The sequence below is a fragment of the Emydura macquarii genome, unplaced genomic scaffold (genome assembly GCF_026122565.2).
Source record: "Emydura macquarii macquarii isolate MOO-44397 ecotype Brisbane River unplaced genomic scaffold, CSIRO-AGI_Emac_v2 contig_2205, whole genome shotgun sequence".
NCBI classification, from domain to species: domain Eukaryota; kingdom Metazoa; phylum Chordata; order Testudines; family Chelidae; genus Emydura; species Emydura macquarii.
In genome coordinates this window covers 33,807,313-33,834,831 of record NW_027132342.1, presented here as the reverse complement: position 1 = coordinate 33,834,831, position 27,519 = coordinate 33,807,313, and the positions used below count along the sequence as shown (strand labels likewise).

At 39.8% G+C, this 27,519-nt stretch overlaps 1 long non-coding RNA gene across 1 annotated transcript in view; it reads right to left on the bottom strand.

Moving 5' to 3' along the window:
• Positions 1-27,183, bottom strand: part of LOC137160551 (uncharacterized) — a 93,288-nt gene extending 66,105 nt beyond the window's left edge. Inside the window, exon 1 of the long non-coding RNA XR_010921921.1 lies at positions 26,955-27,183. This is a non-coding gene — a long non-coding RNA (uncharacterized lncRNA). The remainder of the gene's footprint in view (positions 1-26,954) is intronic.
• Between the last annotated feature and the right edge of the window lie 336 nt (positions 27,184-27,519).

Genomic DNA, 27,519 nt, shown 5'->3' with positions numbered 1-27,519 from the left:
GGCACTGGTAGGCTTTGAACTTGCTTTAAAATATCAATAAAATGCTGTGTTCAACTGATACCTATATATATTGCGACGAGGAAAACTAAAGTTCAACCTTTCATTTTAATCATGGCAAAGTGCATATTTTTATGGTTTTTTTATTAGAGAACGTTGCAGTTTTTTTATCATGGAAAACTAGGATCCCTAGTGATATATGCAGCAGGAGCTAGACTGAGACATTTACACGTTGCTCTAAGTACGGGTGGTGCAGACCCACTCCATCCCAAGAGAAGCCTCAGATAGATTGCACCTCTGGTAGGCTCCATCTTTGTAGCTGATCTAAGCTGGGGAAGTGGAGGAGACTCTGTGCAATTGGCTCTCTCTGTTAGGGTTGCAGCATATTTCTCTTGCAGTGCACCACCCTCTGCTCCATGAGTTAGTGCATAGGGCTTCCCCACCAGCCCCAGGCTCCTCTTTGTTGTTTCCTAACTGATTAGGAGCTTCTGGAATGAATCACACAGACAGACACAGTATATAGTTTTAAAGTAAGGTTCCACAGTGTTCTGGTTTAACCCTGCAGCTCACAGAACACAGCCTGCAGCTTCTCTGTTGGTACTAGCTAACTGAGCTCTCTAGTCAAAACCAAAACCTGGAATGGACTCACATGACCTGGCTGCAATACTGGATACTCTAAAAGACTAGCACAGATGATTGTAGACCATCTACTAGGTTCTTACTCCACGTTTGTCCTCCTGTTCCCCCATCAGAAGTAGGAGTAAATGGAACGTGTGCTCCCCACAGAACAGTTGCACAAATGAGCCATTGCAACCCTAACCCTGTGCAACGACCTTCCAATATAGCTTTAAATAAGTAGCAGTGTGACCAGCCCCCTTTTCACCACTGAAGACAATGAACATCCCTCCCAAATTTTCAAGTAGTTAATGCGGAATGAAGTGCCACTAAGGTTTGGCCTATCCGCCCCTCTAGAGAGGGAGAAGAGTTGCAGACAGTTCAAACCTTAGTCACAGTACAATCACACGTACCAGGTCGCAACGCCACTCCGTTTGGGGATCTTCTCAAACAAAGAGGGTCAGACGGGGCAAACTGCCCCTTATCCTCCCATCCTAGCATGGCCCTGAATGCCTGAAATGTTCACTTCAGTCAGGACAAGAGGATTTGGGCACAAACTGGGACAGTCCCACAAAACCCAGGACTGTTGGGAGGTTGGACTATGTCACCTTTCCAATCTTAGTTCACTTCCTTTCATTGGTATCCCTGACCTGGGTCTTTGCTTCTGCTTGTGCAACATCGTACCTCAAAGGCTGGATCTAAGTGTTGTAAGTTAAGTGAATGTAAGAATGTTAGTGAAGGAAATGGGAAAAATACAATTTAGCAGATAGTTACATCACTTCCAAGGCAAGTTGTTTAAAAATAGCCGCTCTCTCTCTCTGACAATTGCACTAATGATTAATTATGCACTGTACAACATACCTAGGGCAGGCAGGTGACAATCCAACACTAAAACTTTTAAAATATTGAGTATAAATGTTGAGGTATAAATACAACTCTTTACACCAGCAAAAAAAGTACAATCCTTTGCCAGTCTCTGATTAGTACAAAGTTACTAGATTGATTAAAGGCAAATTGTGGTCAAAAATTGCATCTAATGCAAGAATGCATCCACTAAGAACCATCATGAAGCAATTACTGTAAGTAAATTAGGAACCCTCCAGAAAGAGAACTAAAAGAAAGTGCTAACAGATTCTTAATGGCACATATGCTATCATATGCAGGGCCCAAGCATAATTTTTTCGGGTCCAGTACAAACTTGTAACACAGGCCCCTCCCACACACATACCACAATCCCTCATCCCGTACATTCAATCTCATGAGCAATTAAATTTTTTTTACCCCATGGTAATGGGGGTTGCAGCATGGGTCAGGCCTCCCATGCGGGGGCCCTGACCATAGGGTCATTTTGTAGCTTGAAGTGCCAGACTGTACATCTGAAACTAGCTGAGTGATACAACTATACTGAAGACATTAACTCATCAGATGTGGGCCAGAACTACAAAGTTTGGGAAGCTCAAATCCAAAGTTCAAGGTGTTGCAGAGAATGGGAACATTACAGCTGAAATATGTTTGTGTGTTTTTTTTCAGTCAACATTATTCATATAGTGTTAAATGAAATACTGGTTTTGCTTCTCCCCTCTCTTACATTGGCATAAGTCAAAATTAATTGTACTGAACCCAATGGAAGCAGAATGCTATAAAATTGGTGAGAGAAGAGATGAGATCCTGGTATGGCAGCCCTGCGTGCTGGAAGTAGAAGTGATGGGAATGGTATTAAGTAGTCTGAGCATTAAGCCACCAGCTGTCAGCATTAGAAACTTTGTGAGCATTGTTGTACATTTACTTCATTTAGGATAAAGGGACAATGGGAACCAGAAAAAAGACTTAAGTGGTTGTAACTGTACTTGGCAGAGTCACTCCCATTTCCAGAATTACAAAGTATCCTTGACAGCAGTATGGCATCTTTAGTGGACCAAAACACTCTAGTATTAGAGATCACTGGGTGAAATTCTGTATTATTCAGCAAGTCGGATGACCATAATTGTCCCTTCTGGCCTTAAAAATCTAACAGGTCTATGAAATTGCTTGATACTAGCACATTGGCCAAAGTTTTCAAAAGTGCTGAGCTCTCACAGTACAGGGGCTCTGTGAATGCTCAGCATGTCTTACATTCAGACCACTTATTTAGGTGCCTAACCCAGAATTTAGGTGCCTACCTCAGGCCCATATTTTTTTAGATTTTGAACATGGTTACGTAGAATATGAAAAGAATAGTTAAAGCAGTGGTTCTTAACCTTTCCAAACTACTGTACCCCTGAAGCCTGAGTCCCACCCTCACGGGGCTGAGGCATGTAACTTAGTTTCATTGTGCCCCTGTGACTCCAGGCAATTGCCTTTCTTGCCACCCCCAATACCAGCTCTGCACTTGCGACCCCTCTAAACCCCCAGGTTGAGAAACACTGAAAGGGTTTATGCTTTAAGATAGAATAGAAAAGTTTGGAGTTTGGAAAAAGGGCCGAAAGGACCTAATAAGGGCTGTTAGGATGCTAGCACAGCACAGATAGAGGGCAGACATGAGAACGAATGCTGACTACACCTGGCTGGAGTGACAACTAAAAATGTAATGTTGCTAAATTGTGTCACATGGGGTGACAACATGAGCAAGAACAAACTGATATATGGGGTGACATGCGCAAGAACAAATTGATCAGAAATGTTACTGAATTAGGTTACATGATGGGGCAAGTGACAACTAAACTGGTCAGTTTAACAAGTAAGCTTGTCCGCTTAATTAACAAATTGCAAAAAGTAACAAGTGAAGTTGTCACCTTGGTCAGCTTGAGCTTATTTAAACCCCCAAAAATCAGTTGCACTTTGGCCTGCAGCCCACTGAGATCCTCGGTAGCTGGACTGAGCCCTTCTATGAACCAGCAGTGTCCAAGGGACGGCTATACTTCTTAGAGTTGACTCAGCCCGAGGGGCTAAGGAACAGAAGCGCTTATTTGGTAATGTATGAGAGTACACTTGTTTTAAAATAGCTAAGGATTTACAAGTGACCACCTGTCTGTAAATATTGAAATAGCTAAGAGTTTGCAAGCGACCATTTGTCTGCAAACATAAAATGACCAAAAGTAGAATTGTGCACTGTAAGGAATGAATGTATGCATAGGAAACTACTAGGCCTCTGTATCTTTCTTTGGTTTCATGTTTGTATTATCTACATTTATGCACTTTATCTAATATTACTGACTAAAAATAAATGAGTTATATTGCTTCAGCTAAAGCCCTGTTTGAATTCTTGTTCAGTCACCCCCGCCCCTCAGTTGAGGCAATTCCTCTGCTCCCAGAGACCCATGTTCCTAAAGCAAAGGCCTTTCAGGCCGCTCTGAGTCCACAGGTCATAATATACCTATGTGGTAGTTCAGAATGCAGATGCAAAAGCAAGATGGGGAAGTCATAAGAGAAATAAAATCCCTTTTAAAATTCCCTTGTCTTGTATCTATTTACATCAGGATGAGAAAAGCTGAAGTTTTATACTCTTATTCAATACAATTTTAAAAACCATAATTCCTGCTATTTTTCTGGAGTTTGCTTCACATGCTTACCTCGTGTGTCTGAGCATGAGACAGTTACATAAATTTTCATTAAAAAACCAAATCACACTATCAGCAGATCTAGCTTTTGCTATACTTATGGGTTACAATTAACCCATTTTCTATATGTGAGATCTAACGGCAATGACTTGCTGGACACCAACAGATAATTTCAGGGGCAAAATAATGAGAAAGTACTGCAAGTCCACAGGATATTATTTTTCTTATGTTGTTTAAATGTAAATGTTCATTATAAAACATTCTAAAGCATTAGATATGAATCAGTTGCCAAATAGAATATCTTGGCTCTAGGAACAGGTCATTTTTCCTCCCCAACTAATTAAGGAGATTAAATGCTGCTGGTTCAGAATGTGTTTACAGTACCTTCTCACTCCTTTCCAGATGCAGCAGTGGCTTAAGCTTTTGACAAAAAAAGCTCATTTGTCCTTATGGTAGAATGTAGGGTGCTTAGTCAGTCAGTCAATGTACAAATAGACAGCAAAAAGAGGAAAACTGCATCTTAGAATGATAATAAATAGGAATACCAACCCAGGTTTGTTTGGCTATTGACTGACTTCTGAATGGTGGGGAAGAAAATGTAAACACCGAGAAACCAAACCACCAGTTAACACTGCTTCAGCACTTCCTTGAAATTATCCAATGGGTTTTGTGGCCCATACAGGGTTGGAACAATGAAAACCAACCTTAATGTCTTTTGCTTCAAAATAAGCAGCTCAGATCATGATAAATTACTTTAATAATCCTGCTTGTTCCAAAATAAGCAGCTGTTTAACAAGTGATAACTTACTTTAATAATATTTCTTACTCCAAAATACACATCAGCATGTAACAAATTGCTTCCATTAATGCACATACAGAGAAGAAAAATAAAACTACAAACATAAGTTTTAATGGGGGATTGGCACAACATACCACAAAGAAGAATCAACATGGAATCTGGGAAATCGAATATTTTAGGATCCTAAAGTTCTCAGTATTTATTCAAGAATCATGCTGTCAATTGTAATTTGTATTTTTTAAAACCACCTTAAAGTTGGAAGTAGAATAGAGTATAAATAATAAATAGCACATCAGGCTTTGAAGAATTCTATGCCTGTAAAATGTTCTTAGAAGCAGTACAAACTGGTGGGTGTTGCTACAATGTTTTTGATCCATGAATTCAGGGCCAGATCCCCAGCATGTGTAAGCTGGCATCCTTTCATTGGCCCTTCATCTTTGTGCCATGAACAAACTGAAAAATAATCTGTTTGGAACACTCAGGAGGATGAGTTATTTAGGATATTTTCATAGTAAAAATCTCTTCATTATTTCATTTCTCCCCACCAAAAAATCATCTGTGTAAAGTAATTTTTAGGAAATATGCTGCTCTGGTAGCTAGGTGGGAGGAATGCTCCTATCCAAGCAAGGTGCTCCTTTCCCTTTGTGTAAATTTTCTCTTCTTGTTGTGAAAGACAAAAGCAGAATCTCACTAAATGGGATTGTGAATGAGTAATTGAATTTTCCTTCATTCACCCTGCTCATTCTTCCAGAAATTATTTTCTTTGAGATGAAAAGCTGCATTCAAACCCATATTTTGATAAAATAAATGACAACTTCCAGTACAAATGGCAAATTTGTGAGAGTGGATAGTCTGAAATGCACAGCAGATCATAGGCATGGAGGACAAAAGCTTTTTCCAGTGAAGAGCATATTAACCTCACAATTCAGTGTTAGATGCTTTTACTGTATCAGGGGAAGCCCCTCTCATTAAGGTTCATTATACGGCTGCAAAGCTTTGTTTTGCCAGTACAAGGGATGTTGTCAACTACATTTTAAGCTCGTCACCTATTATTTTGTACAATGATATGACAATTGCTTAACAGTGAAAAAGCTGATTCCAAAAGAGAACCTAAAAGGAGAGTTTAAGGTTTCAGCAGCAATAGACCAACCCTTTGAAAATTATATTCATCTTCCATGTGTGATTTTTGCATCTGTGTAAAAATGAGGAATTTAACATGTCTATCTAGACTATGTATCATTGCAGTGAATTCTTTTCCCTCTTAGAAATCCATGGCTACCTCCACATTACACACCAAATGGCGGAACTAAGGAGTGGAGAGGATCAAGGAAATAGGGGAAACAATTGCACCTGTGCTCAAACACACACAGTCCTTATAAATCAGCAAACAAGGAAAGTTAAAAAGCTGCCTGGGGCCACTAGACCTTACACCCTAAAAATGTATATAGGTTTTACACATGGCTATATTTTCTGCTGTTCAATGAAAAATGAGGATAGTGGAAGCCACTTCACCTCAATTCACTTCTGCATGTTTTATGTGAGTTTTCCTCCCTCCAAGGAAGGAAGGAAGGAACAGATTTGTTGTATGAACCTCTAAAGTTAAAAACATTAAATGTTACTGAATGCTGTCAGTCTCCTCACAAATACCTTCCATACTTTTAATAACACTTTAATAATAGGGATGTTTCGCCATGCACATATTATAAGTGGAAAATTAAATATGTCAATCTCAATTCTACCCGCCATGGAAATCTAATCGCTTAATACATTGTCCACCTCACCTTGCAAAAGCTGCATTGTAAATTGCATACCAGCATGGTATTTGTAATGATTCCATTACAATGTTCAAAGCAGCAACTACTTGCTCTGAAGTCTGGGATTTCAATTTTTGTCTGTCTGTAAATACTAAAAATAAAATCAAATGTGGTTAATATCCAACAAGTCGTTCGTTTTGCAACACATTCAAGGGCTGGATTTTCAGTTGCTGCAATTCACCATCTCTCTGTTGAAGTTCATGACACTACATCAATTTACATTAGCTGAAGCTTGGCCCAATCTGTTTAATGGTTTATTTGGTTACATTTTTAAATCAATATTACAGACAAATTCTTCATAATGCTTTAACGACAGCATTTTATAACGCTTAACAGTCTTTTCTTATGGTTTAGATTGTGCAGTGATGGAACCCAGTTAAGTGGTCTAATAATTAGAAGAGGCTCTGCTCCTGGCTGTTCTACTAATTTGCTGTGTTATCGTAGATAAGCCACCAAACCTCTGATCTGTGTAAACTTAAGATCTACTTATTCATGGTGAGCCCTGATCAAATCAAGGGGCTTGACACCCTCACTCCTGCTCCTTTTCTTTCCCGATGGCAATGTTTTCTAAACACGATCTTGAGAATCCAACACCTATTGTTGTGAGCCTATTACCTATTGTAATACGTACATACATGTAACATCTTATCAGAATTTGACTATTTGCCCTATTATTCATTTCTTCCTCACTGCTTACCTGAAAAAGCATGGGCTATCATCCTGTTCCCTTAGGCTTAGTAAAAGTGACTGACTTCTTCCACCAGCTTCTAAATCCTGTTCATCCTTTTTTTGCTATTGAGGCCCATCATTCCCAGATCCATCATTTGTTGGGTTCATGTTGTCATTAATACCAGCCCCCCTAGACAAAAGATATCCTACATCTAATGGCTGTGGAATAAACCATCCAGCTTACCAGGAATAGCTTGTTAAATATGGGGGAGGGGGGTGCATATTGCCTCCATTCTGATGCAGATTCCTGACTCTCTTTTTTAGAAGACCAAATACTGTCTGAGACTGTTCAAAAAGGGCACAATGGTGATCTCAGAACTGCTAGAAGGTTTATGATGGGTGAAGAACCAAGTTCCTTAGAAGATATCTGTCTCCTGAGAGAGATGCCAGATATTAGCTGGCATGTGCATTCTACCGATGTCATGAATACATGTGGTCTTGTGCAAATCTGTACTGTCTGCATTTTAGTGGTCTTTTCTGTTCACTCCATATTAAGCCAGACTCATTTTTGGAACAGTAAGCGCATGGCTGATCTGCTGAGGACCTAGGAGTAATGGCAAAATCCAGAGAGTCTTGATACAAATACTATATATAGACTAACCTCAGGTCTATTGGTCTCTCTCTCCCTCCATGGAGTGGGTTTCCTACTTCTGAAAGCAGCATTGTCTGCCCTAGCAGCTCTCCAAGGTATCTGGCTCATCTCTAGTATTCCAAGCTCTGATAGAAAGTATGCTAACTCCAGAGTCCTGGTCTTCTTGAAGTACTCAGCACTCAAACAAACAAACAAAACTTCAGCACAACTGCAGACAGATTCCAAAAAATCACCTAGACATCTAAACATGTACAGGCTTAAGAGAACTGTTGTGCTCGCCAGCTGGGGCTCAGCACAAGCATTTGAAAATTCCAGCATAAGTGTCTTGCCTAAGGAAGTCTATGCCAGCAGAATATGTGAAACCCAGATCTCCTGTGTCCCAGACTATTGCTTTAATCACACCACCATCCAGTGCAGTTAGAGCATCATTGCTTCAACTACCTGATCAACAAATAGGTAATTAAAAGATAGTCACTCTGATTTTTACATATATTTGTATTAGGGGTGCAAATTGCAGCTAGAATTCCATTTTGCAATTGCAAATATTACAGGCAGAAACAGGCAGAAACACCACTTGTCAAGGCTGGGCCTTTTGAAAATCTGACCCTAAGTATTTGCACAGTTTTCCATATGTTTATGTGAAGAACAGTGGGGCAATCAACTATTTTTGCAACAAATATTTGTATACATTCCCCACCCCCACTCACCTTCCTCCAGCATGATAGCAAAATTATTATATCATTTACCAGCTCTATAGTATTGTGAGTGAGTTGGGATCTTAAATTATTTTTTAAAAGCCTTACTACTCAGTGTTAAACTGTATCATGTCCCCATACTTATGTATCTAAAAATGGATTTGTTAGATTAAAATTGTTCAGGACATGAATCTATAATTTAAATTACTGTCTTCGGGGTATTTGTGTTGGGGGTGGTTTGGAAGAGAGCAAGTTATTTTGTTTAGATAGTTCAGAGTTTGTGCACACCTGATTTTATTAAGGTATTCTGAGGTCATCTGGCAAGCAGACTTTTTCCCCTTTTTTAAAAAGGGTTTAAGGTCGGCTATCTATTAAACTCCCAATATCCAGATTTTTTGTTGGTTTGTTACACAGCTTTAATTCGGTTTGAACATAAAAGAGGAAGGGAACAGAATACTGGGTGCTAGTGTATAATAGGAAAATATTTTCTCCCTTCAGAATATAAATGCTTATACAAAAATTGTGTAAAAATTATAGTTCAAGTAGAAGAGGAAAAAGTGTCAATTTATGTATCTCTGATAACAGACTTGAATCAGTTTGGCAAATCAGTGGGAGATCTAGGAGAAATTCTATACTATTTATGGAAGAGCTCCAGAGCAAATTCTGTTCTTTTATATTAAACAGCAAAATTACAAGTGCAAAACAAGCACTTTGTAGGATCTATGGCACTTGGCAGGAAATGGAAATTGGGTCTAAGCCAAGGAAACAGCAGCAGAAGTGCTGCTGCTGCTTTGGAGGAAAGAAAGAGGGAAAAGATAATAATAGAGGAGATGCACAACAAACATGCAAAGTAGCTCAAGGTAACTGTGACCCAAAGCATGTGCAAGATAAGGGTTTGATACAGAAAAGATTAAAAACGGGAAGATATTTGGGCAGTCTTCCGAGAACAGCAACATGCAGCCAAACAATTACAATATATTTATACAAGCAAGAAACAATTCTTATGGGAGAGGTGTCAGGCAATCTGTTAATACTGAAATTATCGTATCTGGAAGCAGTTTTACCCAAAGATGTAGGGGAGGAGGGGATGTCACTCTCTCTCACTATCAGTCCATGAAATTCTGTCTATTAAGGGGTAGTTTTTCTGGAACCAAAGTGAAGTGAAGTGCTGTTGCCCAAGTTATGAGAAGATTTGGGAAGTGTGAAGTCCTGCATGTACATGGTCGCAATGTCAAAGAACCACCTTTACTCTCACAAGCCTTGGATTGATTAGGAAGCAGTCAGAATGGGGAACTGACCCCAGAGCCACAGATGGCTAAAGGACTGGGAAGAAATCCTCACCCCTGACTTTTTTTCCTGCCAGACCACTTCTCACTAGAGGAGAGGAATGCCACTCCAGTGCAAGAGCTCTGCCCTTCAGAGCTCTTGAACAATGTTTTTACAGGCTACCTGACTGGTTTGAGGCCAACTTGCTGGCCCAGCAAAAATATATGCTATGACCACCACTGGAGGAGGCCTGAATAACACCTGACCCCTGGGTCAGGGAAATGGGCCTAGGGAGCAGGCTAAGGCACATTTGCATCTTGTCTGGAAGACCAGCCCAGATGCATCAGAGGAGCTCTGACCAGCATGGCAGCCACTAGCATGGACACCAGGCAGCCCAGAAGAGACTGATATCTTGGACTGATGTCCAAGCTTGCTACACTGGGCAGAACATACCCTGTTTTGGGACTAAGGCCCAAATCCATAAAGTTATTTAGACTCCTGTGACAGGATGCTAGACAAAGAAAGCTGGGAGTCAGCCCTTGGTCACGTGAGCCCTAATTAAGGAAGAATTGGAGCCAGCTGAGTAAACCTGCACTTAGTGGGCCAGTAGGGAGCGGCTGCTGGGCTTGTGAGCCTTTTATAGCCACTGGCTAACATGAAGGCCATTGGGGGTGGGGGAAGCTAGAAAGGAAAAAGCCACAGAGGAGGGAGGAGTGGAGGTGGAGACTGCAAGGCCTATGAGCCCTAAGTTGGACTGTTTGTGCATAGAAGGTGGAGGACAAGCAACTTGTAAATAAATTGCACTGGTGAGAACATGAAGCTGAGGTCTGAGCGGTTTGTGGGCACAGAGGACCTGAACAGAGGAGGGCCTTGAATGAACCTGTTACAACTCTCAATTTCCACTGACTTCAACTCAAGTCAATAAAGTTAGGAGCCTAAATACCAAGAACCTAGCAAGGCCCTAGTGAGTCTTGGAGCAAGAATTAGGTTAGCGGCCCCTTCCCCAAAAAATGGGAAATGTTGCTTATCTAACCCTCGTGGAAAATCAGAACATAATTGCAATGGTGCCTAACAGTAGCCTCTCCTGATTGGAGCATAGCCCAACTGCACCACTATAGCTACGTTATATCCCTGATAAATTCCATTGTGGATCTGGACCTAAGAGACTGGAGTTGGATGCTGTTTGGACTCTGAATGGGACTAGAGAGTATCAGTCTGTATATTTAGACATTAGAGACTCAGTACATTGAATTAGAGAAAGGTATTTGAGAGTCCTCCTAGGAGCACCTGAACAATCCTTTATACTGATATTTTTGTCTCTGTCCTGATAAAAGTATTTATAGCTGAGCAAAGCAATTGTTCTTGAAGTTAATTCCTGACTCCTCAAAGATTGTGGAAGGGATTTGCATCTACTGTGGAAAAAGCAAGGTTCTCGCAGGACATAGTTTGTATGAGATCCATTTAATGAACATGGAGTATCTTCACCACAGAACCTAAAGTTATTGCCTATACTCATTAGGTTAAGACCTGAGGAAGTGTGGAGTTGTACAAAAAGCAGAGGGCCATGTTTAACGTGAACTTGTTTTCCAACTTTGTTTCTCAGGGACTTAAAAATTCAAAGGGAAATTCAACAAAAAACTGACATGAAACCAGGCAGGATTTACACACACAAAACCAGCCCAGACTCAGTTTTGCAAACCTCACTATTTTAAGATTGTGACCAACAGCAGAGCTGTGGGATGAAACTAGATGAGCCAGAGGTTCACAATCAGTAGCATAGATATTATTGGGAAAGTAATAACCCTAACATGCTACTTATCACTACTGGTGTCCTTGTGGAACACAAGTCAGCTAGGCCAAATGTGGAGCCAAATTTAAATTGTGCTAATTGACATCAAATGGAGATCATATTATTATTATTAAATATTGGCAGGGAGAAATATTGTTCTTTACTAACAGGAGGGAAATATAGCTTCTGTAGTTACCAAAATCTATAGAGATGTCTGCTTCCTATGGGTCCCTCACAAAATCATAAATAAGGTGATCAATTCCACAGGCCATATCAAAACCTCAAAAACCATCCTTCTCAAACTTTGAGAGAAAACTGAGTTAATCAAGCTGGGCCACTGCATACTCCTTTGCCATGACTGCAGCATCCAGGAAACTGTCCTAATTTTATGTTTTTGTCAATACAAGAGATTCTACACTTACTGAAAGTTCAGTGAATGGCGCTAGTTTAAAAAAAAAAACAAAAAAACCACCACCACCAAGAGGGAGGATTCCTGCCCCACTGATTTTACAATCTAGGGATCCAACCCTCCAAATAGTAAAGTTACTAATGTAGATAGGTAACATGAGTAAGTTCACGTGTTCATGATTGCAGCATCAGGACTCACATCAGACTCATGCTATGTAGTTCAGATACATGATACTCTGGCACAAATTCTGAAGCCATACGGATATCCTGGGGAAAATCACAGATGAAGGCCTGCATTCTATAAATGTGTTTTAAGGAAGGGTGTATGACCATGATTCAGTAAAGCCCTTAAACACATGCTTAATTTTAAGATCTCTTTGCAATACGTGCATTGACTTCAACAGAACTTAAGTGTGTGCTTAAAACTAAGAATATCCTGAAAGGCTTTGCTGAATAGGGGCCCTTAATGAACAGATGTAAATATTCTGAAGCCAAGAGGCAGTAAGGAAGGACAGGAGTTGAAGGAGCTGGGAGAGACTGTTAGAAGGGGAATTGGGGGGAGTGCAAGCAGTTGCAGGGTTCATATGGAATAAAGCATGGTGATGATTGTGACAGAACTGATTGCTCAATAGAGCAATGCTATAAAAGGCTGCATAAGTAGGGAGTGGGGAGATTAATTTAAGGCCTTCAAACTGGTGACAAAGTTTGAACTTTATGCAGTGGGGAAGAAAGAGCCAGTAGTAGAATTCATAGAAGAGAGAAGTGGACAGATCGACAGGGTAAGTTAATGGTCTTCTCAGTTGCATTTTGTATGGAATTTGAATCCTTTCTAGGCCAATCATCCTTGGAAGCCTTATTCATGCCCTACCATCCCTAACTGTCTTGGGCCACTCTTTGCATGTTGTGTTGTTAAGACCCATAAGTTTTTTTCTCCAAGTACTGTTCCACTGAAGGATTCTTTTTGTTTGTCCTTTTTACAGTGTTCCTTCAGCTGCCCAATGGCACGCCTGCCAAGGCAGGCAGACATCCTGGCTTCATTCTTATATCCCAGCTGCGTCCATTTTCTCTTCTGCATAACTTTGGAGACAACCGGTTGTGGAATTTTGATGAATCTTGGCATTTGTTATAAATTCATTCCAATTAATACTTAGTATTTTCCTGAGGCATTTGCTTTTGAAGACATTTTGGGGTCTATACATTTGGTGATTTCCAGCATTCACATCACTATGTTAAGGTGGAAACATCTGAGTTGAAAAATTTGTTTAGTTTTTCAGTTGTAGATTTTCAGTTACCACATCTTGTTTGAGCTGGTGGATGCAGCTGCTACTCCGCTACTTCCTGAAATCATTCTCTCTAGATAACCCCATTAGCTTGCATGTTACTGCTAAAATATGTGAATTGATTCACCTCTTTTGTTCCTCTGCTTCTAACAATGTTCAAGTTAGGAGTTGCATTGGTTCTCACTACATTTTTTTAAAACTAACTCCTTTTTTGAAATGCTAGACAATCTTTTGGTCTTTGCATGTTGAACTATCACTTAGACCTATGTCATGAGCAAAAATCTAAATTTAGTATACTGTTAAATCTTAAATCAGGTCTGTTATATCCATCTACACTCATAACAAAAATCAATGAGAATGCCACAGGAAAGGTGAGAGAATGCATCCTTCTTGGACACCAATGTTTGTTAAACCATTTGCCCAAATAGACATGTATGTTATCTGTGCAAGCTGCACCTGGACATAAAGCCCTTGATTATTTTTGTTGGCATATTGTAATATTTCAAGATGGTCAAGAATAAACCATGGAGAGTGGCAAATGTTTTTTTCTTTAAAAAACAAAAGCCACTACCACATTTCTGAAGAGTGAATTTTGCCATTTGATGTGGTCTTTGCTTGATGATTTTCTTAGGTTGAAAATCTAGTAGACAAGATTTCCAGGTTAAAACTCCGACTGCTCTTCACTTTGCTTTATCTCAAATGCTTCCTTTATTCCACTTAAGGCAGGCAGTCTTCTGAAGGAACACTGAAAGGAGTTTAACAGCTCTCCAGTTTATTGCAGTTGCTTAGGTCACCTCTCTGCTATCATGACCTATGCCATTTTTTCATTGTTCTAGAGGCTCTTCCTGCACCCATACTTTGGTGATTATATCGATGGTCTCACCACAAAACTTTGCACATTTTCCCACTGGCTCACCACTGCAGCTTTCCTGAGTTAACTTTATTGTCTCTCACTTTTGTTTGTGATAAGAGATGTCACATTAGTTCTGACTGGCTAGATTAGTCAATAGTTTCTTAAGTGCTGCTAAATCAGTCCAAGAAAGTGATCTGTCAATCACTTTTTTGTTCTGTTACTAAGGCCTTTCCTTGTTTATCCATAACAGGGCCACCAGCTGGTGCAAGCTTGCTAGTTAGTAAAAATAAAAATTTGTCTACTTAAAATTCTATCACCTCTTTCAGCAGCTCCTACAGCTCCTTCGGTGATATCTATATTATTTTCTAGTCTTTGTGCACTGCTTTGGCTTGTGTTTTATACAGATTTCTGCTGTTGCTTTTTCTATAGGTGTATTTGAAGAGAATATTCACCTTGGCTGGTGTCACATGCTGCTGGGGATACCCAGAGCTGTGAGCTACTGTTACTTCTCTGACTCATTATGAGTGACCTTTGCTGGTGATTAGACTATGTCAGCTCTCTGCCACTCCAGTCTGTCTTCCTTACCAGCAAACTCCTAGACTCTACAAGTCTAACCTTGCCTTGCTGGTAATTAGTGAACTCCAGCCCCTGAGCCCCTCAGAAGTTTCTCTACAGTGCATAACTGTGGATATTCACAGAAGATATTATTCATAGTTCCTTTTAACTAGTCAATTCACTGCAGCTCAATTTAACAAGGGTTGACAAATACTTAAAGCACACCACTGAACTAGTTTATATTAAAAACAAAACAAAACATAGGTTAAGTTGCAACTTCAGATTCCAAACCAAGCAAAGAAAGAAATATGGTACTCAGAGATTTGTGGTCTCAAGATCAGTGATCCAACAATAGTTGCACTGTAGAATTAAAGGAATTGTGCTCCATTGGTCATACCCAGAGTAGAATGGGACAAAGGGTCTCAACATTCACAAGCACTCTTTATATAATTACAGTAACCCATTAAAAATATTACTGGCAAAGGTGTGAAAGATTGAGATCTGATTAACTGAAACCTAACAATGCTGATAACTGTATATTCCTCCACTGACCAGTCAAAAGGCTAGTGGCACCAGCCACCAGTGCTGACATAAATAAGAGGTCTTCAGCTGCACGGTGGAATTCATCATAATAAAGGATTATGTCAACTCATTCAAATTAGAATGGCATTTTATGGTTTATTTTAGCTTCTTGGAGAAATTAGCTTTCAGCCCGACAATTTTAATTCTAGCAATAAAAATAATCCTAAAATGCCAGAAATTGCTAAGGGAGTGACAAGATTTAAAGAATAAAACCCAACTATCAGATGTTCCAATAGTTTGTTTATATATAGAAGACTAATTTTCCACAGGTGAAAATTGCTTTTACTAACTACGTACCATCTCCTTCACATGACAGAAAAACAGTTTGCCAACTTCAGATAAATTTCAGAGAATTTATGAGAAAAACCCTTCCTAAAAAAAAACTCATCGTATTGTAAGCACATGGAAGTGCCCCCAACTCAAACCTAACTCCAGTGAACATTCGTTTGCAATATGGACCTGAAGAATTCCGTCCACTGGCCATCATCTCTCTGGGTGCTCATTGTGAAAATTAGACCAGTCTCCATTTTATCTGATATTAACATTGGGTGAAGTGGTGAAAGCTTTTTGTGTCCCTTCCCATTTTAAGCAAGGGATCATCTCTGGAGCTTGTCGCTGCTTTTAGCTTTTTTTGTGATGTACGTTGTCAGCAGCTTTTGAATGTAATGATTTTTTTTAAGTTATAATGGGTCTTTGTGGCTGGGTGTGAAGTGAATAACTCCTTTGATTTCAGTGGAGCTATGTCAATTTATATCAGCTGAGATCTGACCCAAAGCTGAGTGTTCAACAAATAGGTAGGTCCCATTCATTCTCAGTCCAATACGCTCTATAAACCAGTGACAGTTTGACTTTGACAGCTCAGCTCACACAAAAGTTATTTCCACCCCCACCCAATGTATAATTTAATAACTTTTAAAATCATTCATAGAATGATGAAGCTGTAGGCAGACCTGGGAGGTGGAGCCCTCACCACTGCCACTACCCAGGCCAGTGCAGAGCACAAGGCAGGCCCAGGGCACGAGGGTGGTTCCTTGTACACATGCATGAGTCCTTCCCCAGGGTGAGATGCAGGCCCCATCTCTGCCCCCTGCAGACTTCCTGTAGCCTGGGTTTCACGACTATAATCCAGCCCAGGATCAACAAGCTGTGGTTACCACAGCAACACCCTTCTAAAGAGACTTCTGGGTGTGATAAGTTGCCATGGTAACAAGGCAGTTTCTTGAGGCACTATTAGCTATAACAAAGATTTGAGCCTCACTCAGCCCTACATTCTTCAAAGTGTCTGGTGTCACGTTTTGATACTGGATGGAGTGAGTTGACATTTAAATCAAGTTCTTCAATCAGCATATATCAATTAAAGAAAGAATATGCAAAAATATATTTTGTAGCTTTTGGAAATTCTTATTTAGGCTGTGTCTCATTTGCCTGGGCTGATAAACTATCACGTAACAAGCCTGCATTAGCTTTTGTTATCTTACTTGCTTCTCCAGCTTGCCAATATCTGATGTCTTTTGGGTTATCCCTGCACAAATTCTGAAGAACGTTTGTTACCTTACAGCACTAAAGGGACTGCTGTTGACTAAAATATCTAGCAAGGTGGGAATAGATTAAACCACGTTTATCTACATTAAAATCGTTAAAACTAGGTAGTACCAAGACTTGCCTACCTCCAGCAAGTTTATTTAATCAAATTTTCTCTGCTTACATAAAGTGAGCCAACAGGGTTTTTTTGGTCGTCATTTGACTATCTTTGATTCATTCATAAAAGCTATTGTCAAGCTATTTTACTGCTTGTCCTATCTTATCCTCCAGCAAGTTTTTAAGTTTGGAACATGAATTTTGATATCTTAAACATTCCAGACCAAATAGCCACCAGCAATGGGAGTGAGCAGTGGTTTCCAGCCCCACTACCACAATAACTTGCATTGTCTTTCAACCTCCTTGTAATTACTTATCCTAATACACCTGTGTCTTTCAGACATCAGCAGCTAAGTTACTTAAGCTCCCATAGAGTCAACTGGATTCAATGAGCCAACTTCACAGGTTATGTATAAGGGAGTGTAAGCTACAAATTTGTAAGTGGCGATGAATATAAAGGAGACTAAGTTCATCATATGTTGAATAACACAACATCTATGCACTGCAGTGAATAACATTAGATAGCCTTAGAGGTAGTCATAAAAGCCCTGGAATTCACATTTGTTGGAAATGGAATTATTTGTGTTAGCTTTGAAATACACTGGTAAACTCATCAGGACTGTACACCACAGATAACCATTCCCTCTGCACAAGACATGCAAAGAATGACATCATGCATCTTTGGGGGAAAAAAAAAAAACCAAAAAAACTATGAAGAGGTTTATCTACTCTGCAAGTCTTAATATAGGTCTTAAGAAAAAAAGGCTCCTACAAGTTTCTTTCAAGGAAAGAAAGATGGGCCAGTGTGCTCTGTCAAGTACTAATGGTTTAATTAATATTTGGAAATCTTTACAAAGATAGATAACTAAAGCACACCCTTATAAATTAAAGTACAATTTATACTAATCCCAGAAGGTGGTGAGTTACATCTGGTCAGATGTCTTTAGAGTCATCTCTGGAGTTGGCCAAATATCATTAGGGCCCCTCACATGGGCGGTTGCTTCTTATGTTCCAGATGTATTTAACAGTATGTGCTGTCAAGATTTGGGGGGAGGGGAAGTTGCATGACAGTGATATTAGGAAACACAGCAGAAAGCTGCATATTCAGAGCAACAGAGACTCAAACTTTAAAAAGCCAGGGTTTCTTATAATATCCTTATTTCCTTCTAGTTCTAAGGGTTGACTGCACTCTTTTTATTCACTCTCCCGGTTCAGAAAAGTGAGGGCTAGGTAAGTAAATAGCCATTCTTGGTGCTTTTTGGAAACATTTGTTAGTTTTGCACATTTAGGGGTCCCTGCCGGACTTGGCCTTTTTAACTCTCCAGCAGTGCTTCCCCTCTGCCCTCTCTCCTGCCCTGCTATCTACATAAAGGGGAGTGGTGAGAAATGCAGGTAGAGGCAGAAGGAAATAGTATGGCTTGAATTCTGACTACATGAGAAGCAGTCACTGAATGGTATTGATAGAGGTGTTTCTCCCCAGGACTGCTCTAGTTTCTTTTTGGGAGAGGGTGAGCAAAGTGTTCAGGTACTCTTTTTCCACCCCTCCTCTCGTGCAGCCTCCTCTTCACCAACTAGCCCTTGTCTTTTTATTTCCTCATTCTTTTAAAACTCTTTCCTCCACCCACCCTGAAGTCTCCCAAGGAACCACAGTTCTACTGGCCAAAGACGGACAAGAATCTTCTTAAAAGAAGTTGTAGACATACCTGAATTAACCAAAAGATGGCTTTTAATGATAGTATTCCCACCCTAAAGATGCACTTCTAATCCTACCAGTCAAATTGATTGGTTTCCATACTTTCCCAGGACGTTTACAAGTTCCAAAGCAGCAGCATCTCATGGAACAGTAACGGCTATAGGGAATATTATTTCAATAGACATCTCATCAGTTTTATTTAAAATAAACTGAAGAGCGATGAAATGGATTTAAGGGTCCTGATAAATGTTGAGCAGTATATTTTTTCTACTGGAGTCACTATTCCCCTATTGTCCAATTATTTGTATAACCATTTATTCCTTCACAAGAAAAATCCAATGTCATCAGTTAGTGTCACAGAAAAAAGTTTATTGAAATTCAAGAAAAATATGTATATTAGTTAAGTTTTAAATTAAATGTCTAAACCTGGCATATGTCCCATTGTATGAAAGCAAGTGGTGACCTAAGAAGAACTCATTAGAGTCTGACAAAGATCCTAAAAATCACTGCAAACACATGCCAGTAAGTGATTTCATATTATGTTTGAAGTCACCTGGAGAAAAAAAATATATACATATTGCAAACCGCTGAGATTTAAAATATATGATGGTGTTTTCCTGCAGCCATACAGCTTTATGCTATAATAGTTCACATGCTGAGCAGCCTTTCAGAGGCGGAGTGAGGATCAGAGGAAAGATGACTGCAAGAAGTGGCAGTCTTTCATAAATCTGCTTCCACCATTTGCAACGGTTCCTTTATATAGATCACTCTTCTATGTTGAAAAATACCACCTTTTGTATAATTATTGAAAATCATTTATGTTGTACTGTTAATTTACATGTGCTTTACATAAAAATAGAAAAGCATGATCTGTGCTCCAAAAGACTTTCTAATCTAAATAAAGTGAGACATGGGATAACAGTTCAGGAGCAGAAGAATGTGCAGACTGATAAGATAGAGAGGAGGAATTACTGCAAGTGCCTAATTGAAGAAGTTAGGAGAAGGAAATGTGATATTGGTGAATTGGGGGAGGGGGTAAGGCTGAGATGATCAGTGGTCCGGGTGTAAGGAGCAGCAAAATAAAGAACAGAATAGGCGAAAGTCAATTGGAGTAGGAGGAAAAAGAGCAGATGTGCAAGCAATGTTGGGATTGCATAATATCTTGTGATGACAGCCTCAAATTTGATGTACTATGAGACAGGAATTCAGTGGAGGAATTTGGGATAGAGATGTGGTCAGAAAGGGGAAAAGTAGTTGCACTTTGGACAGAGTGGAGTAGGGAGAAGAGCAAGCGAGGGAGACCAGAGGGAGGATCCAGGCAGAAAAGGACCAGGGAGCAGACAAGGGCTCATACAGTTTTGAGCTAGTAAAGAGGAAGTGGCAAGACATTGAAAATGGAAGGAAAAGTCAGAGAGTGCACTGAAATTATAGGCCTGACTAACATAAAACATTTGAGGAATCAATGGGTAGAGAGAGAGAAGGGGAGGTACAGAAGAGAGATTGGAAGAAAAAAAGAAGTTGCTTTGAAGGACAGTGACTTGGAGATGGTGGATTGCCAACCAGAGAGATGACAGGCAGAGAGAAGTGCAATACTGTACAGAGACTGAGTTAGAGGGCATGTCTACAATGCAGCTGAGAATGCACTTCCCAGTCCAGACAGATGGCACATGCTAACTTTACTAAAAATAGCAGTGTGGATGCTGCAGCTCAGGTGGCGGCATGGCTAGCCAGCTGAGTACAAGCCTGCCTGACACGGTGGGTTCAAACTCAGTTGGCTAGCTTGTGCAGCCATGTCCACACTACTATTTTTAGCCCACAAGTTTGATTCATCCTGTCATGCAGAATGTATCCCCTTACCTTCAGCCCTGCTCAAAATGTACTATTTCAAGTGGTTAAATATGGTTACACAAATTTACACAACTTATAAATCAATGCCTCGGTTTCTCCATCTAAACAGAGATATGATAGCTGCTTCTGGTGTAAAGAATTTATGGAACCTTCAAAATGCATGTGATCATACAGCCTTTAAGGGGTTGCGGTCTATAGGTGATATTAGCCCTAATACAAAAACAGAGATCTTGTGGTACCATAAACATGCTAATATACGGCCTAATGCAATTCCCATTGGCTTTCCAATGGGAGTGGGATTAAAGAAAAAGGCAAATATAGTGTCCATTTTCAAAAAAGTGAAGGAGGAGGAACTTTGTAATTACAGACTGGTCAGCCTTTCCTCAGTCCTCAGAGAAACCAGGGAGCAGGGTGTCAAGGAATCCATTTTGAGGCACTTGGAAGAGAGGAAGGTGATCAGGAATAGTCAGCATGGATTCATCAAGGGCAAATCATGCTAAACCAACCTGATTGTCTTCTATGATGAGATGACTGGCTCTGTGGATGTGGGGAAAGCAGTGAATGTGATATACCTTGATTTTAGCAAAGCTTTTGATACAGTATCCTACAGCATTCTTATCAGCAAGTTAAAGTTGTATGGGGAGGATGAATGGACTATAAGGTGGATAGAAACTGGCTAGATCTTAGGACTTAACGGGTAGTGATCAATGGCTTGATGTCTAGCTGACAGCTGGCAGCAAGCGGAGTGCCCCAGGGGTCAATGCTAGGACCGGTTTTGTTCAACATTTTCATTAATGATCTGGAGGATGGGGTGGATTTCACCTTCAGAAGTTTTCAGGGGTAGTGGATATCTAGCCACAGCCAATGGTCTTGCTAGAGGCCAAGGGAAATGCCCTAACCACAAACATACAGTGGAAAGGAACTGAAGCCCAGAATGTCAGCATAAAAAGATAAAAATTAGGGGTGGTCTAAGTGTATGCACAGGACAAGACCTTAAGGTAAAAATATAGGGACACACTATCTTCCTCAGGGAGGGCCCAGATGCATGTAAATGGGTATATATGCACATACTTTGCCTAGACTCAGGTCTCACTCCCCAGCACTGGAAGTTGGAATGAGTGGACACCCTGCTTCGAATAAAGTTGCTGTTGCTACACACTGTGCCTCTGAGTCATCCTGTTCTTGCAGCCCTTATCACTGGCCAACAGAGACGACACTAAGATGGGGGGGGCGTGGTAGATACCCTGGAGGGTAGGGATAGCATACCGAGTGACCTAGATAAATTGGAGGACTGGGCCAAAAAAAAAAAAAAAAATCTGATGAGATTCAACAAGAATAAGTGCAGAGTTCTGTACTTAAGACAGAAGAATCCCATGCACAGACTGGGGACCAAATGACTAGGCAGTAGTTCTTCAGAAAAGGACCTGGGGGTTACACTGGACAAGAAGCTGGATATGAGTAAGTGTGCCCTTATTGCCAAGAAGGCTATCAGCATATTGGACTGTTTTAATACGAGTATTGCCAGCAGAGCGGGGGAAGTGATTATTCCCCTCTATTCAGCATTGGTGAGGCCACATTTGCAGTATTGTGTCCACATTTGGGGCCCCACTACAGAAAGTATGTGGACAAATTGCCCTCCTCTGGACTCTTTCCAGAAAAAATGATTTGGGGGCTGGAGCACAAGACTTATGAGAAGATGCGGAGGGAACTAGGCTTGTTTAGTCTGCAGAAGAGAAGAATGAGGGGGGATTTGATAGCAGCCTGAAAAGGGGTTCCAGGGAGGAAAGAGCTAGGATGTTCTCAATGGCAGTAGATGACAGAACAAGGAGCAATGGTCTCAAGTTGCAGTGGGGGAGGTCTAGGTTGGATATTAGGAAAAAGTTTTTTACTAGGAGGGTGATGAAGCACTGGAATGGGTTACCTAGGGAGGTGGTGGAATCTCCATCCTTAGAGGAGAAGGTGCATTTTGACAAAGCCCTGGCTGGGATGATTTAGTTGGGTTGGTCCTACTTTGAGCAAGGGGTTGGACTAGATGACCTCCTGAGGTCCCTTCCAACCCTCATCTTCTATGATTCTATGAAAGAAAATTTCTTTAATAAGCAATGGATAGGGGCCATAGAGAAAGATCAGATATACCCACTCAGCATTATTCCTCCCCACTTTGGAATAAAAATGTATCCTGTAAGATAAAATACCTCACCTGACAGACAGCTTGGTGCTGGCCTCCAGCAGCAAAGATACATTACAGTACAGCCCTTCTAATGTCTCACATTCAGCAAGGCCTCAATTTCCAAGAGCAGCTGAGCCATTCTCTGCTAAACAAACTTTTTAAAGATTGGATATGATTGACCAGTGGTAGATTTTACATCATAAACTTCGCTTTAAAAGAAACATCCAGTGTTTCATTTCCCTCTCCTTATTTTAGCCCTAAGCATGTCATTGGTTTCCCCAGTACCATTTCACTCTGGACTTTGTAAATCAGTGAATGCACTGAATGTAATTGGGAGTTACCTGCTGAAATCATTTGACAGTGCTACTACTGTTCAATCACACACTGCAATAGTCCAAGTCCCCTACTTTCTTCCCCAACACTTAACATTGTAACTCGCTCCTGGCAATCATTTTCTATTAGGAATCCTCTGCTCTTCCTTTGTTACAGGGGACAAGGAAGGAGAGGAAAGACTACAAACAAGAGAAGGAAAATGGCTTTGCAGTGTTTCAAAAGCAGCTCTGAATAATTGACACTGGCAATCTTAAAGTTCTCTGAATTTCTGGTACAAGAGTCAATCCTAAAGGACTATTAAATGACTCTGCACTCTGAGATATTTGCACCCATCCAAACATTAATGAACCTAATATAGCATGTTTAGAAGTTCCTAATTTATTTTGCCTTGTGGCTTATATTTAATAGAACTTGATTTTATGTCACACTTTTCCTGCAAAACATACACCAAATGGTTTCTCAAATTAAATGGCTATAAATTTACAATATCATCATAGAGAAAGAAAAGGTTGAGTAGATGGGGAGTGGCAGCAAAAGGAAAGGAATAATTTTCAATTCTCATTTGAAAATGTGAGTTGATGAGGCAGAGACAAAAGATTTTAGTATTTTATTATTACATGGGAAGGATTTTCATTCATGTAAAATAGTTTCACAGTAAAAGTTCTCACCGATAGTCTACGATTCATGCAGACCACTTCATCAGTTGCCCTCTTACATCTAAGAATCTAGACACTTTGGATTTAGAAGAAAAGAAACCAAGCAGAGAAGAAAAGCTGTTCAGACGTACAAGAAGATTTACAATGCAGTCTGTCCTTTGCCATCTCTCCTTGGTTTAGCTCTATATTTGTGTATCCGAAAGACATGTATCTGAAAGAATGTTCTTTACAATTCAGGTTTTAGTTTGGTTTAAATTAATAAATTATAATTCAGTCCTTGTGGGTTGGCCACAAGTTATTATAACACAACAAATAGTTAGAAACGCTGCAGTGAATGATTGGCTGAAACATCATGTAGCCCTGCTAATAGTCACACTTTAATCTCACAATAGTCTAAATATTCTGCCACTCAATGGATTGTTGAATTCTGATGGTCTCTTTGACAAAAAATTTCAAACCAGACACCCTGGTTATTTACCTGAGAACTGCTAGAGATTTGCAAACCCCAGCCCATTCCCTCTTGTACCTCTGAATAGCTAGGACTGGATCATGTATTAAATTGTTTAATAGACACCAAGCCTTCTTGGGAGTGATTTTTCACAACTTGGAGATTGACCTTTAAACAAATTTTAGGTATTGAAATTTTTTACTTACAGCTAGGCTGAAAACCTCTCTTTTAAAGATCTTTTAAAGCTATGGTTCTAAGTATGTCATATTAAAATATGATCTGAATGCAACTGAATCTTTCAGGATATAATTGTCAAGATTACACAGTTGAGAGTTCTGGAATATTTTACATGGTAAATTAGCAATGTCTATTTAATGTATGGTGTCTTAATTTGACATAAATTGAGACTATCCTGATCAGATTGTTAGCATATTTCACAAGTGTCCTTTTGACAATATTGCGTATGTAACATTAGTGCCCAATCCTGCAATCCAGAGAGCCTCTTCTCAGGATGCATTTACCACCTTGCAGTATCGGAATATGGAATACATACATACATACAACAATACATACAATGTTACTGAAATATAATTGCTACATAATCCAGAATCATACAGTTTTATAATTTTACTACACTTCACCTTCTGATTTATCCCAAGTATCCTTTCAGAAGAATTACTTTGTTTTTCATACATAGATTTCAAAACAGTTTACAAAGGGAAGTATTGCCACCCTCATTTTACACAAAAGGAAACAGATACAGCAACTTGCCCAAAGTCACAACTGGCCAGTGTTGAGCCAGAAAAGAACCCAGAAATCCTACTCGCAGCCCAATGCCCTATCTTCTAAACCACAGTGCCTCCCATACATAGATTAAAAGCAGCAGAAGTGCACAAAGATAGGGCCTAATTTTCAAAGATGCAATTTTTGGCTCTAAAATTGTACACACCAATAAAGTAAGCTAATCCCATGACTATCCAGTTTTCACACATGTGCAATTCACACAATAAAATATGAGGTTTCACATAAAAGCAGCTGGGATGTGAAGATACACAAAATTTTGCCTATGGCTTTAGGGGTCAGGTGAAGGCTCAGTGAAACTGAGCCATAAACAGTGGACTTCATAAATCCAAAGTTCTCAACCGGGGGGGGGGTGTCATACCAAACTTTCAGGGTGTGGGGCAGCGCAGCGAGCCTGCCAATTACTATGTAATCATAGTAAAAGTATGCCAGGCCAAGTATCAGGTTGCAATGCCACTTGCTCAGATTTTTTGGGGGGAAGGAACTCCACTTAAAGAAATTCTAAGGTGTGGTATAATTCAAAAGAAGGTTGAGGACCCTGTTACAGATGTATGTATCCAATTCCAAAATTTATCAAAAATGGGGTATTGTTTGCCTATTTGATTTTCCATCAGGGTGAAGATGATCACAAAATTGTTCATCCTGGGTAAACATTTTTGTTTATTTTTTTAAATAAACTAGAATTTAAGGGTTGATCCAAACCCTTAAACAAATAATGCAGTTCCATTGTATTCTATTGACTCCTTGCATAAGTAAGGGTATGCATAGTCAGTCCTGAATCAAATTTTCTGATCCTCTAAGGTGCTATTTGTTCTCTCTTGGAACTGAAGGTTCAAATGCACTTATAAGAAGTGTTTATTATTTAGCAGGACCCATAATACCTGAACCTCAATAACAGACCCTTTTCTAAAGCAAATGATCAATAATGTGCATTCAGAAAGGCTGCCCTATCCCCAGTTCTTAGCAAGTTAGAATGCTGAGCTAAGGGCTTCTTGACTCTTGTTTCCCAACCTGATCTCAGGAAATTTGTGTCTAAAACCAAACTAATCAATATGTTGGGAAAAGCTAACATGCTTCAAGATGCTGAGAATAGATATAATTAAGGGTATAATGCAAACAGGGGAAACAAATGTAAAATTAGTTGAAATAGGCTTTGCAAAATGTATAAGGCCTAATCAGGTAGCATAAGGCTGAATACTTAACCTAAATGCTTGACCTAATATAATAAGACTTTACCATATATGTCTGTGATAAACCCATATGCCACAAAACAAGATTAAAAAAAGTATGGTTTTAGGGAGCTTTTGGTGTACGTAACCATGGAGCAAAACCACAACTTACATAGCAAACCTCTGGGAAATGTACTGATGCAAATATCTTAAGATAAGTCAGAACCCTCATAATGACAAACATGGGCAAGGGTCTGGGACCAAATAAAGATGGTGGAAACATTGAACATCATACCCACTTCTGATGCTTCACCACTTACTATTCCCATCACCTCATGTATTTCCCTAGTCTCAAGCTCTCCATCAAGTTTTGAGTATACACAATACAGGGGGGGTCTTTTTGCTATACTTTTTTCCCCATCCAATGGCTATTATACTTGTATGTATTTAGGTATTGAATGGAGTCTTCATATTTCTTCTTGTGACTCACCAATGTAATTTTTTATAATAAATGTCACATAACCACAACCAGAGAACCTGTGGATAATGACCCCCTGCATTTTGTACCCAAACCAAGTCAAAAGGCTACAAGACTCATATTACCAAGTCTTCACTAATTTAAAATTGATATTTCACATATTTACTAATATGGTGCAAAGTATTACAAGGGACACTAAACTTTACTTACCAGAGTAATTAATGCAGTACAGATGGTACTATTTTGCCTTTAGCTTTCTTTGTGTAACAGGGTGCATTCCATCCACATGCTCTGCTTTTCCATTCAGACTCTGTCCAGTAAATGGTAACTTCATTTGAGTTATTTATCGTCCTAGCACTAATATAGTCTTATATAACAAAGTATTTAAAGTGTTTCTTCCCTATTAGCTTTTTCCCACAGGACCAGGGGAAAAACAAAAGTCTCCCCTCATTAAGAGCTCAGTACATACTAAACTCAGCTTGTGTAGCTACTCCCCCTTATGGCTTTCCTGTGTCTTCTTTTATACCCTTCAGCTGATGGCTAATTGATTCATGAGCCCTCCCAGTCTGATCAGCTAATTAGGGGCATATCCCCAGTCAACCTTCTTCAGGGGAACTGACTAGTGCCCAACTGATCAGATGGCTTACCTGCCAGCTTCCAACATGCTTCATAGTCTGATTGCTTGCAAAGTCACAAAATTCAGTCATTTAAAATGCATCAGATACTCACTAGATGGCAAATTTCAACTCCTTGCAGAGGAGTGGTACAAAGCCTA